The following is a 15,619-nucleotide window of genomic DNA, read 5'->3' as shown; positions in this document are numbered from 1 at the left end:
CGTCATTAAACATTCTTGTAAAACTTTCGCAGTTGGGAAAGATATAATTACGTCGAAATTGCTCTCAACCTGAAAATACATTATTTTAGATGTCGTTTCAAGTTCAGCCCAATTGAACTACTAGCAACGCCTTATAATCAGGGTTCACAGTCAAATAGATGTAATTTCTATTAGCCTTAACCCCGCCTCTTGAAACCCCCATTGGCTGTTCCATCAGCAGCTGGGTCACTCATTAGAATTGTAGATAAATAGGGCTGTGATCAGAAGTATAATTTAACCTGTCCACAGTGACTGTACAGTGTTTGACCCAACTGGGATTTGAGCTCGCGTAACATTCACACAGAGCGCTTTTTGTTTGGTGTACTGTACTGTGGTCGTGTGTGTGGGAAACGCATAGGTTGGTTTGGGTGTGTGCGGTTTGGCACTCAGGCATTTGCTCCCAAAGAATGTGAAGCTGCTGGGTGATTTTTCACACCGTGGCTAGTCAACGTATTGATGGAGCAGCAGCTACACCGTTAAGGCAACCACGAGCTTCCTGATGCTTCGTTCCCGTGACCACTTAAGAGTGGGCCGACCTGGTTCACTAACTGAGTAAGTGGGCCAAGCCCAGATTTCCACTGCAGCATTATCAGGCCGAGCGAGCTGTAATCGGGACATGTGGCCCGCTAGTACTGGGCCTCATGGCTCGCTTTACCAAGGGGGCTTCACGCTTTCCAGTAGTGACATTGTGGGGCCAGTGTGGAAGAGACGTCCGCCATTCACAGGGTGTATCTTGCATATGCAAAATTGACCGATTTAAATAAGATGGCCGAAAAAACATAAATAATAGGTGTCGGCTTGCGATGATGTAAGCTGCCCCAAGCATGCATTAAACCGTGTTTGAAAATTATTACAATTGCTCCCCTCCTGCTGAGGAGGGAAGGGGGAGGGGAAGGGTGGGGGTACTAGTGGTGAGGGCCAAGCCGGTGGAACCGCGCGTTGAGACCCAAACCGTGCCGAGCCGTTCAGGAAACCCTGCGGCACAGCTGTGTGCGATGGGTTTTCATGTTTGTGAGAATGCATTAATGAAAGCTTTAAGTCAAGATTTAAGATGCCTGTCCTTCAGGGCCCCATATGCTTACTGTGCCAACTCGGCAAAGTTATAATTCTCACTCCCACACGTGGTGAGAATGACATTTCCTTGTTAAGTTATGATTTGGTTCGAGAATGTATTAGTTTTTGTTTGTAATGTTTGATTGCATCTGTACTCTTTGTACTGTGTTTCCTTCCACACGCTAACACTCCTTCACAAAAGTAATTGACCGAACACTATTCCAGGACCCTCCTGAAAACGTGTCTTGAGACTCAATGACGCCTTCCTGAATGAGATACATGCGGCAGTACTTTTAAAGGGCTCATGCAGTTTTGACTATCCCCTACAAACTAAACTGGCACCTAAAATTTAGGTATTTACTTTACCCAGTGCAGGGAACTCTAAATACATTTGAAAGCCATCGGAGGCCCTCTGCATACTGACACGTGGTTCGAGCGTCCTTCGGTAACACTGAGGGTTGTTCCATGAGTTGGTTGGTCAGTCGGAGAGAGAGAGACTCTCTTCCAGGTAGATGTTGCTTTTGGGTTGTACCGCGTGTTGCTTTTCACGATGTTTCACTTCACGTGTTGGGAGATTCTTCAGGAACTGTGAATTGAAGCTCCCCAGCACCTGGAGCCTAATGTCAGAAGTTATACCAGACAACACGCGGGCAGAACGACCTGAAAACAAATTGGAGTGTGTATGACTGGGATTGACTCTGTGGTGTCAAACCCGGTGATGTATTCAGTGCCCAGGTTGCTCTGTCGTATAATCCGCTGCACCTGACGACAGCACTCAACACGTGGACCCTCTCCGCGTTTGGGTAATCACATGGCACCATGGAGTGAGACACTGTGGGCACTGAGAGATGTATTGCTTTAATAACCACTCGGCCTTGCATTGCCGCCAGGAGACGGTGGTTACTGAGCTATTGCCTCTATGCAGCTCTATGTGGTATTTCTGTTTTGATGGTGTGCTCAGGTCTGTGCTTCGATGCGCTCACTAAAAGGCATACAAGCTTCACGCTTTTTGTGTTTTTTGTTATGATTACCGCGTACGAGACCCAACATCTCAAAACACCAGCAATAAACCAGCAATAAAAAGCATCTTTGAAGGTACAATAATTTGCGTATTTTTTTCATTTGAGCAAGGTGATAATAGCTTGGGAATAGAGACGATGGGAAGAATAAAAAGTTGAACGGGGTGGAGAAAGAAGCGGAAAGAGAAGTGTTCTGATCTGCAGTGTGGTGGTGGTGGTGGTTGAACACAGTACGGCTGAGACAAAACAGTCACTGGTAGGCTGAGTCACCCTGGAGTCCTCCACGTGGGTGCAGGACTCCAGGAGTGAAGTTCATGACAACAGCAACAATTGTAGTAGCGACCAAAGAGTAAGGATGCCACTGACCGCCGATGAGTGAGTAACTGGAGTGAATCGGTGAGTGTCGGATCATCAATAAAGTGCAGTGAGCTATGAACTGGGTGGTTCACCCTGGCTATGACAACAGAATTCCAACTTTTGCCAAATGCGTGCTTTGTATATGTAATGCGAGCATAAACAGGGTGGTTGTTGGCCTCCTTGCCAATCACGTGGGCCGGAGCATTGGGGGGGCGTAGCCGGGTCGACGGAGCGTGTGGGAGGAGCCACTGCTCATCTCGGCTCCAATGGGAGACGGGGTCAGTACGGGAAGGAGGAGTCAGGGGTCACATGATGGGAAGGATATAAGGGGAGAGCCGGAAGAGATCGGGAGTTGGAATGGAGCGAGAATAGGGGAAGCCACGCTGGGCAGTGGGGGAGATGGCGCCATCTGCCACGTGGTGGAGCGGCGCCATCTGCCACGTGGGGTGCATGGGGTAGACGGGGCTAGCAGAGTGTGAGGGCTAGCAGGGTGTGCGGGTCACACGTGGCTAGTGAGTGACTAGCCGAGTGTGCGGGGCACACGTGGCTAGTGAGTGACTAGCGGAGTGTGCGGGGCACACGGAGCGAGCGGTGTGGCTGGCGGCGTGTGCGGGGCACACTGAGAGAGCGGAGCGGCCACACGGAGCGTGCGCGGTGCGCGCGTGGAGTCTGCGCAGGTCCGACCGAGGACCAGCGGGGTGCGATACGAAGAACCTAAATAAACGACACAGCGGAGACCAAGAAAGCCTGACCGGGTCGTTTATTACACTGGGCTCAGAAGTGGAACGTGATGTCTAAACACCTCAAGAAAAAGAATATACCGGCACCATCTTCAGAAGACGAAGAGGATCTTCCTCCGGCGGTGGCAGTCCCGACCATGGAAGGCGTGGGCGAAGCGGCGGCGAGCGACACGCCAGGAGTACAGGATGTCGTCGGTGCGGCCGGACCGCCTATGCCGACGGGCGTCGAGGACGGCTGGCGACACGTCGCAGTCCGGCTGGATTCGCTGCGGGCCGTTCTGCTGCAATTACTCACCCTGGTGTCGCCAGCGACGATGTCGGATCGCCTAAGCGGGGAGCCTTCGAGTGGGGCCGAGCCGTCCGCCATTGGGGCCTGTGCGACGCTTCCCGCCCTCTCCGACACGCGGCACGACGCCGCCATCTTGGGCGTGGTCGGGGACGAACGGCGGGAAGCCGCCATCTTGTCGCCTCCACCACGGGAAGCCGCCATTTTGTCGCCTTCACCGCGGGAAGCCGCCATCTTGCCCCCGCCGCATGGAGACGCCATCTTGTCGCTATCGCGTGGAACACCTGCAGCGGGAAACGGCGACTCGGGGACCCGCAGCCATCGTCTGATGACGGTTAAGGAATTCTTAATCGGCGGGGATTGGAGTGCATTCGCCTGCCGTTTTGAGGCGGCGGTCCGATCCGCCAAGTGGACGGATGTGGAAGCCCTGGAGGTCCTGCCGAAGCTCCTGGACGACGAGTCTGTCAGATTCTTCTGTTCCATCAAGGCCGCGAAGAAGACGACGCTGAAGGGAGTGTTCGAGGAAATGGCGGAGGCTTATGAGCCTCCGGACGACGCACATTGCAGATTTGTGCAGCGGCAACGGGCACCAGAAGAATGCCCAGTGGCTTTCCGGGGCGCTGTGTTGGAGCTGGCTATGGCCGCATATCCGGACACGGAGCCCGACTTGCTGGAGCCTTCAATATTGGGCAAGATGTTGGAGCTGTCCAGGGATTTGGGCATCCCCATGCCGGTGTGCGGCCATGAGCAGCTGACCTCCCGGATAGCGGCTAAGTGCTTGGACGCGCAATTCAACCTACGCCAGTGGAAGCAGGTGACGGCCTGGACGGGGAGCCCCAAAGTCGAAGGTGGTGCCACCGGGTGGGATCCGTCCAAAGCCGTCTACGTACGGAACGAGAAGGGGCCTGAGGAGCTGGCGGTAACATCGACCCAGTGGCCTGCTCGAGGGGGAGCGGAATTGCGCTCGGGCCCACCGTTGCGGGCTCGGCAAGATAGAGGGGGTGCCGGACGACGAGCCGACTCGTCGTGCTTCCACTGCGGCCGTCGGGGGCACTTCGCCAGGGAGTGTTGGGGTCGCTCTCGGCCGCCGTTCCAGCCGGAGGCCCCTGCCGGGAACGCGACGCGGGAAAATCCACCACGACAGCTGTGATCCTGCCGGACACAGGGATTCCTGCACCGGGTGGGCCTACCACGGCGACGGGGACACTTGACCCCGCTGCCCTTCCAACCCCGCCGCGGGTGCAGTTGCAGGAGGCCCCGATGACGGGCCTCTCTGGGGAACGAGACGCTGGGAATGACAGGCCTCCACTAGCGGCGGACGGTTCTGGTTCCGCCGCTCCTAAAACCCTGTCCAGATCACGGTCGGTGCGGGGGCCGGGCCCCGTGCAGGACGGGCCGGCGACCCGCACTCGTTCAAAGTCCCTTCCCTTTCGTTAATTGTTGTTGTTCTAATCTCCGTTGTGTCTTGTGAGTCCTGACTGTTATGTTTTGCTCGCATTATTATTGTTCTGTTGCAGCCGGGGACGGCTGGCTTTTTCATCAGGGGGGGGGTCATGTAATGCGAGCATAAACAGGGTGGTTGTTGGCCTCCGCGCCAATCACGCGGGCCGGAGCATTGGGGGGCGTAGCCGGGTCGATGGAGCGTGTGGGAGGAGCCACTGCTCATCTCGGCTCCAATGGGAGACGGGGGCAGTACGGGAAGGAGGAGTCAGGGGTCACGTGATGGGAAGGATATAAGGGGAGAGCCGGAAGAGATCGGGAGTTGGAACGGAGCGAGAATAGGGGAAGCCACGCTGGGCAGTGGGGGAGATGGCGCCATCTGCCACGTGGTGGAGCGGCGCCATCTGCCACGTGGGGTGCGTGGGGTAGACAGGGCTAGCAGAGTGTGCGGGGCACACATGGCTAGTGAGTGACTAGCAGAGTGTGCGGGGCACACGTGGCTTTTGAGTGACTAGCCGAGTGTGCGGGGCACACGTGGCTAGTGAGTGACTAGCGGAGTGTGTGGGGCACACGGAGAGAGCGGAGCGGCCACACGGAGCGTGCGCGGGGCGCGCACGGAGTCTGCGCAGGTCCGGACCAGCGGGGTGTGATACGAAGAACCTAAATAAACGACACAGCGGAGACCAAGAAAGCCTGACCGAGTCGTTTATTACATATAGATAGAAGTTCAGTTAACCACCTCATTCAATCACCCCAAACAGGACCAACCTGAAGAAAAAATTATATCATCCAAGCATATATGTAAGAAGTGAAAAAACTTTGTAGAATCTCAAACGTCTTTTTCAGAACATGTTTCTTGTGCCTCATTTAAGCTTTCACAGGCAAATAAAATACATTGTTATTGGTACACTGAGGTGCACGTGCACTGGTGCTAGCAAGTAAGCTTCAGCAGTGCCCGTTGGAGGCGCAGTGATTATATTATCACTGCTCACGTGCACATCACGGCAAACCGGCTCCACGTGCGGTGGTGGCGCACCGCCCCCACCACACGCCAGTTGGAGTCACGCTGTTGGCAAGGTATTTATTTGCTGCCCCCCCTTACCCATGCAGCCACTGCCCCCCCGCCTCCCGCCTCATTGTTCTTTGTCCTCGTATTTTTGTAGCGCACACTGTACCGGTGTCTGGCGGTGGTCTTGAATGGCGATCGTTGTTTTATACAATGCAAGGGGCCTTCTAAGACTTGGGGTGGAGCGGTTGGCACAGTGCTTAGAGCACGGTGGCAACCTCGCTCTGAACCCGGCGCCTGAAGTTCGATTCCTCGGCCTGACATCAGTGGCGAGTGATGTCTGAACCGGTCTTGGGCAAGTTTATTAAATCCCGCCCCCCACCACCCCCCGCACCACCTGTGCCCACCGAGGAGTATAAATGGTTAAACCGCAGTTAGTCAATCGGCAGGTCACGCGTGTGGTGGGGTACACTGTGAATACTCCCACCTCTTCCAAGACGTGTGGCCAGCGTGGAAGTGTCAGCCAAAAATAGAGTGGCCTCTCTACCCTCTTCACCAATCGGCACCAACCGGGTCTGGTGTAGGATGGTCAAACGATTCCCTAAAGTCAACGGCATTGGGAGGCCTTCATCCCAGCAGTGTGGATCTATAAAGGGGCTGTAAAATGTTTCCATAACCATAAGACTCAAGATGCCAAACTTTGCCACCTTGAAATAGAGAAAACACTGGAATACAAACGGAAGAATTTTGACTTAAAACTTTCGTGACTGCAGGAATTCATATTCTTTGGTTATTTCGGTAAAGTCACATAAAACAAAATAAAGTAAATAAACAAATAAAAGACACTCTTGACAGAAAAAATGTCTATATCTAATTGGGAACATATAGATAACATGACTGCTTCATCAGCTGCTACAATGTCAGCTAAATGTAAAGATAACCTGATTTCCAAGTTCAACCTCCTTTCACACATTAAGAAAGCTAGACGTTGACAAGGTTGTTATTAATCTGAGTAATAGCCCAATTTCCAATGGTCTAAAGTCGGTTTTGGGTAAAGGGTTGAACTTCGCAGTCACCCCCAAAGATATACCAGTGGATGACATTATTGCCCAGGTCGATGTAGCTCTTAAGGTGCTTGGGACACATCACTGCAGACGTGACAAGATCTGAAATCTTTACAACCCTCAAAAGTGCTAAGATTCCAGCCAGTAACATCAGTAAGGATGAGCGTTTTGAGTTATCTCAGTTGAAAAAGAGGGATGATATCGTCATCCTCTCAGCCGACAAGGGCAATGCCACAGTCATCATGGACAATACTGTGTACAATCACAAAATTCAGGACCTACTTAATGATGGCAGCTACACAAAAATCAAAAAGAGATCCCACCAGCAACCTCGTTACAAAAACGAATGGTATCATCACTAATTCAGCTTCATTAATTGAACAGACCAAACGGTTTTCCTTAAAACCTTCTGCTGCTCGACCGGCCAGATTATATGGCTTACCAAAAATCCATAAAGAAGGCACACCCCCTTCGTCCCATCGTCTCTACCACTGGCTCACCCACCTACCAGCTACCCGATATCTGTCTAAGACCTTGCAGCCATTCACTGGTAAGACCACCTCTTCTGTACTCAGCTCACCTGGTATCGTCAATTAAGGACATCTCACTGTCCCCAGGTGATTTGATCGTTAGTTTTGATGTAGTTTCTTTGTTCACCAAAGTTCCTGTGCCCGATACAATTGCAATCATTGAAGATTTGGTCCAACAAGGATTGAATGCTGATGTACCGGCCCTGGTGAGACACTGCCTCACCAATACATACTTTACCTGGAATGGAACATTCTACAAACAAACTGAAGGCTCCCCAATGGGTTCTCCCTTATCTCCGGTTGTAGCCAATATTTTCATGGAAAAATTTGAGACGGACGCCATCCAGGCATCCACTCTACGCCCGCCCTTGTGGAAGAGGTACGTGGATAACACGTTTGTCATCTGGCCACATGGCCGACCGGCTCTGAACCAATTCCTCAACCACATCAATTCCATACACCCAGCCATCAAATTCACCATGGAGGTAGAAGAGGATGGCATGCTACCTTTCTTGGATGTCCTAATCAAAAAGCAACCAGATGGCTCAATGTGCCATTCTGTCTACAGGAAAGTAACCCATACTGACGCCTACCTAAAACCTGATTCCTGCCACCATCCATCCCAGAATAATTCCCTCATCAAAATGCTACACCATAGAGCTCAATGTATCTCCGACCATGAACACCTAACCAGTGAACTCAAACACGTACATCAATCTCTCAAGGCGAATGGATATTCTGACTACATAATCCGCAAAGCCATCACCCCAACCGGGAGGAAGGAGCCATCTGAGGATCCAATCAAAACCATCACCTTGCCATACATAGCAGGGGTAACCAAATAGATTTCCAAAATCATGAACAAACACAAAATTCTGGTCCGATTTAACACAGTACATAAAATTCGTGATCTGATCCCACCTGTGAAGGACAAGATTCCTAACATGAAATATCCTGGCGTCTACAAACTAAGCTTTATCTGTGGCAGCAGTTACATTGGGGAAACTAAGCGACATGTCTCGGACCGTGTTCGAGAGCATAAGGCAGATTTGAAACACGGTAGGACCAATACTTCTGCCGTGGCGGATCATTATTTTAATGCGGCTGGCTCACACAAAATGTATTTCTCTAAGACGATGGTACTTTGCAAGCCTACTGGCTATCAACAAAGATTCGTTCGTGAAGCCATCCATATATACAGACACAGACACAATTTCAACCGAGAGGATGGTTATGAACTCGGCAATCATTGGAAAGATGTCATCAACCACTTTGGGTCGTGAGTTGATTTGTGTTTTCTCGTCGGGGGAGCACAGGTCAAGTCATGACTTGATTTGTGTCGTTTTCTTGTTGTCTTGCCCCAGGGCACACGTGCCTCGCCTACTTCGTTCTGACACCGAGGCGTTTTGTGGCACTGCATGTTCCGTGCTTCACATTGGTGCTCTCTGACCCCAGGGCACATATGCCCCGCCCACTTTGTTGTGCCGTAGGAGCTCTTGTGCCACGCCCATTTTTTAAACCTTTTTAAACGGTTGCCTTAGGTGACCATCTCCCTCTTTCCTCCTGAAGACGAGTGCTTGTGTAATGATCGAAACGTTGTGGTTTTTATTTTTTATTTTATTTATTTTATTTTTTATCACTGAAAGAACCAAGAATAAGTCTACATTATAGACTGCCAATACGCTCATTCAGGTTAAGAACCAGGCTACAGTCTACATTAATGTTTTTTTTTATTTTCATCATTTTTTATTCACTTTATTATTATTTTTCTATCTACGTGACTACCGAAAGAACCAAAGAATACAAACAGAAGACATTAATAATACAACACAGCGTAGTTCTGTGTTACATCGGCCCTTAGGGACCCTTTATGTTGGCTTATGTTTGACCAGTAAGGACGGGTGGCCGCAGCAGAGTGGAGTGCAGGGCTGGCCACAAGGGGCCCTGAATATAAAACACTGGCGAGTGCTGTATTTTCAATTCCACAATAAAATAACTCTGCGCCCAGTCTCGTCATATTTCGGAAGCCAAATCAGGAGTGAGCCTCGTTGATACTTAGCTGGGAGACTGCTGGCAATACCAGGTGTTGTAGGCTTGAGCTGTGGGGTGTTTAGGATATGGCAGTACAGCAATGGATCCTTTTCATATATCTGTGTGGGGCTGTGATTGTTAACCCCTCATACTCGTGGGTTTTCTCTGGACACTCCACTTTATTTCCAAATGCCAAATATTTATAAATGGCATTATTTTAAACCTGGATTGAAAAATAATTTATTTAGAACTGCTTTTTGTGTTTAGTTTGTTGTCCTTCCCCCGCACCTCCGATTAGCATGGCTGGTTACAGACGGTAGAAAGAAGTGCAACATACATATATACAAACATTTTCAAAACATTAACATGCAGGACGCTCCTGAAAATTTGTCTTAAGGCTCGGTGTGTCTTTCCTGAATAAACAAGGGCGCTAATTGATTAGCTTTATGAGCAGAGTTTGTCTGAATACAACTGTCGGCCATGGCAGAACACGTGTGCCAACAGGGGCACTCAATTGACTTGATAATGTTGAAGTTCTGTGCAAACTAGTTACTACTGGCCAAGACTAATTCGAGATTCCATTGAAATTGAGAGAAATACAAATATCATTTTAACCGCTTGGACAGCTACAGGCTTAGTGCGGCCTGGAAGCGTATTATTAAGTAATACATCTTACAATTACAATTCTTTATAGAGGAAACACATACGAATTAACTGATTACTAATCTATTATATAATTACAATAACCCCTCCTCCGCCTCTGATCTCTGCATCTGATTGGGTTCAGTGATGACATCGTCCTGCTCTATTTCAGACCGGAAGCTGGTGGATTGCTTCACTATTCTGGCAAATCGCCCAATGATGCTGGATGTAATTACCAGCGAAACATCGTACTACTCAAATTGTAAATGTTGTGGATTTACTCTCCAACACACCGGTGGGCTGAAGTAGTAACTATTTGGTGTGTTGTTTACGTGACAAATCCCTTCCTAATTGGCTGTGTCGGGTGGTGGAGGGTTACGACACATTTATACTTATGCGATCTAACCCAAAAACCTTTATTATAAATAATAACTTGTTTAAATGTGTAATGTAGTAACTCGGCGGGAGACGACTTCACGGGTAACACACTCTTTATTTTACCAAACTCGTTCACAGGTGACTAACACCTACTTTGTATCTCGGGTGACAACCACCCACTTAGTATCTCGGGTGACAAACACCCACTTAGTATCTCGGGTGACAAACACCCACTTAGCTACCCTGGCGACTAACGCCCACTGAGCTACTCGGGTGACCAACACCCACTTAGCTACTCGGCGACTAACGCCCACTGAGCTACTCGGGTGACCAACACCCACTTAGCTACTCGGCGACTAACGCCTCTGAGCTACTCGGGTGACCAACACCCACTTAGCTACCCTGGCGACTAACGCCCACTGAGCTACTCGGGACACTCCCTGCCCGGGGTGTCCGTCTTGACTGTGGGTCCCCAGCCCGACCCACGTGGGCGTCGGACCCTGGGTCCCACAGTCTCGCCCCCGAGCCACACAGGGCCCCGGTCCCCGCAAGGACGGCGGGACTAGGGGTCTCGGGGCACTAGGTCTTCAGCTCCGTCTTCTGGTCTTCAACTGGGTAACTTCTCCCCGAGTGCTCTCGCGCGTCCCCCTTTATACCCCACCTGCGGACGTCGCTGCGAGCACCCATCCTATTCGACCAATCACTGGGCGCTGGCTACGATCCTGTTTTCCCACATCTCAGCGTGCCCCAGCACCCACGCCGCGCCGCCCCGTCATCTGTCACTCCCGGCGCGCGCGTCCACACCACGCCCACAACGCGTGCCCAACCCCGCACCTCGCGCCGCCCCGTGATCCATCACTGTCACAGTCGGCGCACGTCAACACCACCACTACAAATGCATGCCTATACAGATCACCATACATTAATGGGGATTACCTGTGCGAAGACAATAACAGGTACTGCTATATTCTTGGTTCTTTCGTTAAAGTCACGTAGAAGGGAAATGATAAAATAATACAAATATCAAACAATAAAAATTCTCACAAAAACATGGTTAGATGCCACGAAGTCGGTGGCAATGCCTTGACCATATGTGTTGTGAAGACGACAAGGGTCTCTTCCGTCCTTATCCTTTTTCTGTGAGAATTTGTATTGGTTTATATTTGTATTATTTTATCATTTCCCTTCTACGTAATTTTACCGAAAGAACCAAGAATATAGCAGTACCTGTTATTGTCTTCGCACAGGTAATCCCCATTGATGTATGGTGATCTGTATAGGCATGCATTTAAACAAGTTATTATTTATAATAAAGGTTTTTGGGTTAGATCGCATAAGTATAGCCAAGTGGTAACACTCGGTCACCACACACTCCTCACCTGCCTGACCCTCTCACGAGACACTCACCATCCAGGTGACACCTGACACACTCATCAGACACTCACCAGTCACCTATGACAGGCAAATTCAGCGGCGTCCTTAGAATGGAATGGGCTGCTCTCTAGTTACCCTGTACAAGAAGAGTTTAGTTTTAATCTTGATCTTTGGCAAAATGCATTTGCGTGAGTGCTGGGTAGCACTGTGTTGGTTTTTAGCTGTGCTGTGTGCTTATGAGAAGGATATTTGCTTAAGAACTTTACTCATACTCCCCTGGCCCACACGCCTCTACACTCCAGCAATGTGAAGGCTGCATTGCGGCAACATCACTATGGAGTCACGGTGTGCTGGAGACGTCCAACTGGCTGGCAGTGAGGTGGTGCCTAATAATAGGGGGGTGTTCCCCTTTTTTCTGGCAACAAAACTGAAACCTTTTTACAAGGAATCGCGTGTGCATTAACCACAATGCTTGTGGTCAAAATGCAAACAAAAAACACACTCGAATGGAGTGCTTTCTAACCACATTGCAATCCTGCTCAATGACAGGTAAAGGACCTTGATGATGAGTATTATGATCGTTATTAAACTTAAGCAGAGCTCGCTCGTGCCGATGGCATTGACCCAGATGTCGGTGCTTCATTACTGCCCCGCGCCTGCATTGCCGCCAAGGACTCCAAGGAGCTGCTGTTAAGATTGGGTCACGTACTGGTAAACACACGAGAATCAAACGTTGAGCGTCAAGGCCTTTTAAACCGCCGACCCCAGCACCGCCTACACCCCACTCCTTTCTGCCTCCACAAATGTACTCTTGGCCAAACAGCAGGGTCGGCCTCTAAACGCCCACCCAGCCCTAATTACGTCCACCTGCGCTGCTGCCAGACTCCCCAGCTCAATCCTCGACCTTGTTTCAAACGTTTCTCAGCCGCTTGTCCGGATTTCAGAGATTTTGACAAGTGTAACGTTACCGCCGAGCGGATGCTGTTTTTACAGCGACCCATTTTTGTTGTTGTTAATTTTCGTCAGATGATATAATAGACATATGGTTATTGTTATTGCTTAAAACAGTTTGTTAATAAATTAGAGAGGGAGAAATATTCTTTATATATATAGAGTCTCATAATCTCATTCTGGAGTGAGTGCACTTCACAATGTTGCCTTCAATGAGCTCCTTTGTCGCTGAGTCATGCACACGAAGTTCCACGGAGGATGTGCACCATGATCTCATTATGCGGTCGGCGTGGGCCGCATTGTCACGGTGAAGGCGATTGGGCCGCAGCTGCCACCCCTCTTGCACCATCTCGATCGCCCGTGACAACTGTGTGCCAAATCTAGCGCCGCTGCGCGAACCCGAAAATTCGGCATGGCCAGCCAGATTCATTAATAGTAAAGTTGATATCGATGGTAATTAATCACTCGTTTATCCAGGAAATTCACACTGAGACCTCAAGAATATTTTTCGGGAGGATTCTCTATTGGGATGTTGGATCAATGCCATTGACATTGTTGTATGTATTTGGCTATGGGGGGAAACCGGAGAACCCAGAGGGAATCCATACAGAACAAGTAGAGGAATGTACAAATCGAATTTGGTTCTTTGTTGCTGATGATGAAATAGGCACTCAGTTATTGTTGGTGCTTAAAAGAGGCTATTGACAAAATTGGGGGAAAAAATATCTTAATATAGTGTCAAATTATTTAATTTCACAATCCTACTGGCAGACTAATGCTTGTTTGCAGGCCAGTGCTGCAGCAGGGCATTTAAATGGTTGAGATGAGATTGCTTTTAGTTACTGTGGCAATGTAAGCGACCTATGAATGCAAAGTTGTTCAATCTCTTTGACAAATGGTGGCACATGTTACCCGAGTTAGATCCTGGGCACAGCTAACATCAATGGCAAATAGTGCCTGAACTTGTCCTGGGCTTTTCCAAGGTTAGCATCCGCCTAAAATTACACACCTTGTGTGGTCTGCAGACAAAGGTGCACTGGGGATATTAAGGTAGCCACATGCGATGAAAGTCATACCATCCACATTGTGTGCTGTGCCATTCTTAATAGGTGCTTTCTATCAGCACTTGCCATTTGAGGCTTCTAAAGCTAAGGATATTGATATTTGTATGTATGCTGTAAGTGGGAAGTGGTGCTGTCGTAGCTCACACAGTGGCTACAATTCAATAAGCCGGGTTCAAATTTGGCCATGATCCATTTGATCCACAACAAACATCATCTGAACCTTGTTTGGATGTTCATTTGAGGAGTGGCATAGCTATCGAGTGTACAGGCGGTGCAACTGCACCAGGTACCCCGGGCTGGAGGGGGGAGAATTGTACACGGGGCACCATTTAAGTCCTTGTACCAGGGCCCGTGCCAACCACACTACGCCACCGTCCTCGACTCAAACATGGTTTAATTCCCTGAGGAGGTGTATGGTGAACATGAGCCACACTGCCCCAACCACCCCACCGAGTGGCCTAGTGGCCATAATAGGCGGATGCTAAGTGCACTTGTCGTAGTCGTTGATCCAGGCTAATGGGCAGGCTTTGTCTTTATTCGTTCAAAGTCATAGCAAAATGATACGTCCGGATGTGGGCAATATGCAGACACTGATGTGATATACACAACGTGGTATTAAATCAAGATGGAGTTTTTCCCAAAATATGTTTTATATCCCTTGTAACTTATGTCAAACCCTTCTGAGAAAATCTTCATGCTATGTCCATAAAGAAAGGCTGATGTTCATGTCTGTTTAACAGCAGATATATTACATTCAGGGGCTAAACGTTTAGCGAGAAAGAACACCCCTCCCCCCCACTGTCAACCTCGGGAAGCAGTCTTCGCCAGCTACCTGTGCCATATGATCAAGCTATTTGCTGCTGGTCTAGAGGAAGATTGTGCCCCCTCTAATATTTGGAAATTAGTCCAGCACCCCCCCTCTCACTTCTCAAAGCTTCCACCACGCAAATGGAATTCCTCGGGTATGCCTTTATTAGGACATGATGTTATACATGGGTGTCGGTGGCCACAGGACTCTTCTAGTTCATGACATCACCATACTCTCTGGTTCTTTCGGTAAAGTCACGTAGATAGAAAAAATTACAAAAGAAAACACGACGTTTCAGTCGTAACAAAAGCGTCCGTCTTCAGGTGAGAAAATGATTTGCTGTTGTGAATTCATATATGCACGGGAGGACGGGAGGGGGGGGGAGGAGTTTTGTCGAGTCATAGCAGTTTAAACTTGACGTGGTTAATCACGTCCTTCTAATTATTGCTCAATCTGAATCCATCTTCTCGATTAAAGTTTTGTCTGTGTTTGTATATCTGGATGGCTTCATGAAAAAATCTCTGATGGTACCACAAGGGTGTGCAAAGCACCTTGGTCTCGAAGAAAACAATGTCATGCATGCCCACAGCATTGAAACAATGATCTGCCACCGCCGAGGTGTTGATTGTCACGGCGAATATTTTCATGGAGAAATTTGAGACAGATGCCATCCAGACATCCACCCGACATCCTTCCTTGTGGAAGAGATACATAGTTGACATGTTCGTCATCTGGCCACATGGCCTGATGGCACTAAACCACATCAATTCCATACAGCCATCTTTCAAATTCACCATGAAGTGGAAAACCATGGCAAGCTACCATACCTGGATGTTT

The 15,619-nt window shown here is 49.3% G+C and overlaps 1 protein-coding gene and 1 non-coding gene across 9 annotated transcripts in view; one reads left to right on the top strand and one right to left on the bottom strand.

Moving 5' to 3' along the window:
- Positions 1-15,619, top strand: part of LOC144943090 (signal-induced proliferation-associated 1-like protein 1) — a 149,160-nt gene that overhangs the window by 45,270 nt on the left and 88,271 nt on the right. The window lies entirely within an intron of this gene.
- LOC144943369 (U6atac minor spliceosomal RNA) lies at positions 11,628-11,716 on the bottom strand. The gene has a single exon (XR_013639495.1). It is a non-coding gene; the product is annotated as a U6atac minor spliceosomal RNA (small nuclear RNA).

Source organism: Lampetra fluviatilis, chromosome 30 (assembly GCF_964198595.1).
Source record: "Lampetra fluviatilis chromosome 30, kcLamFluv1.1, whole genome shotgun sequence".
NCBI classification, from domain to species: Eukaryota; Metazoa; Chordata; class Hyperoartia; order Petromyzontiformes; family Petromyzontidae; genus Lampetra; species Lampetra fluviatilis.
The sequence above is the reverse complement of the archived record's forward strand: the minus strand, read 5'-3'. Positions and strand labels throughout refer to the sequence as shown.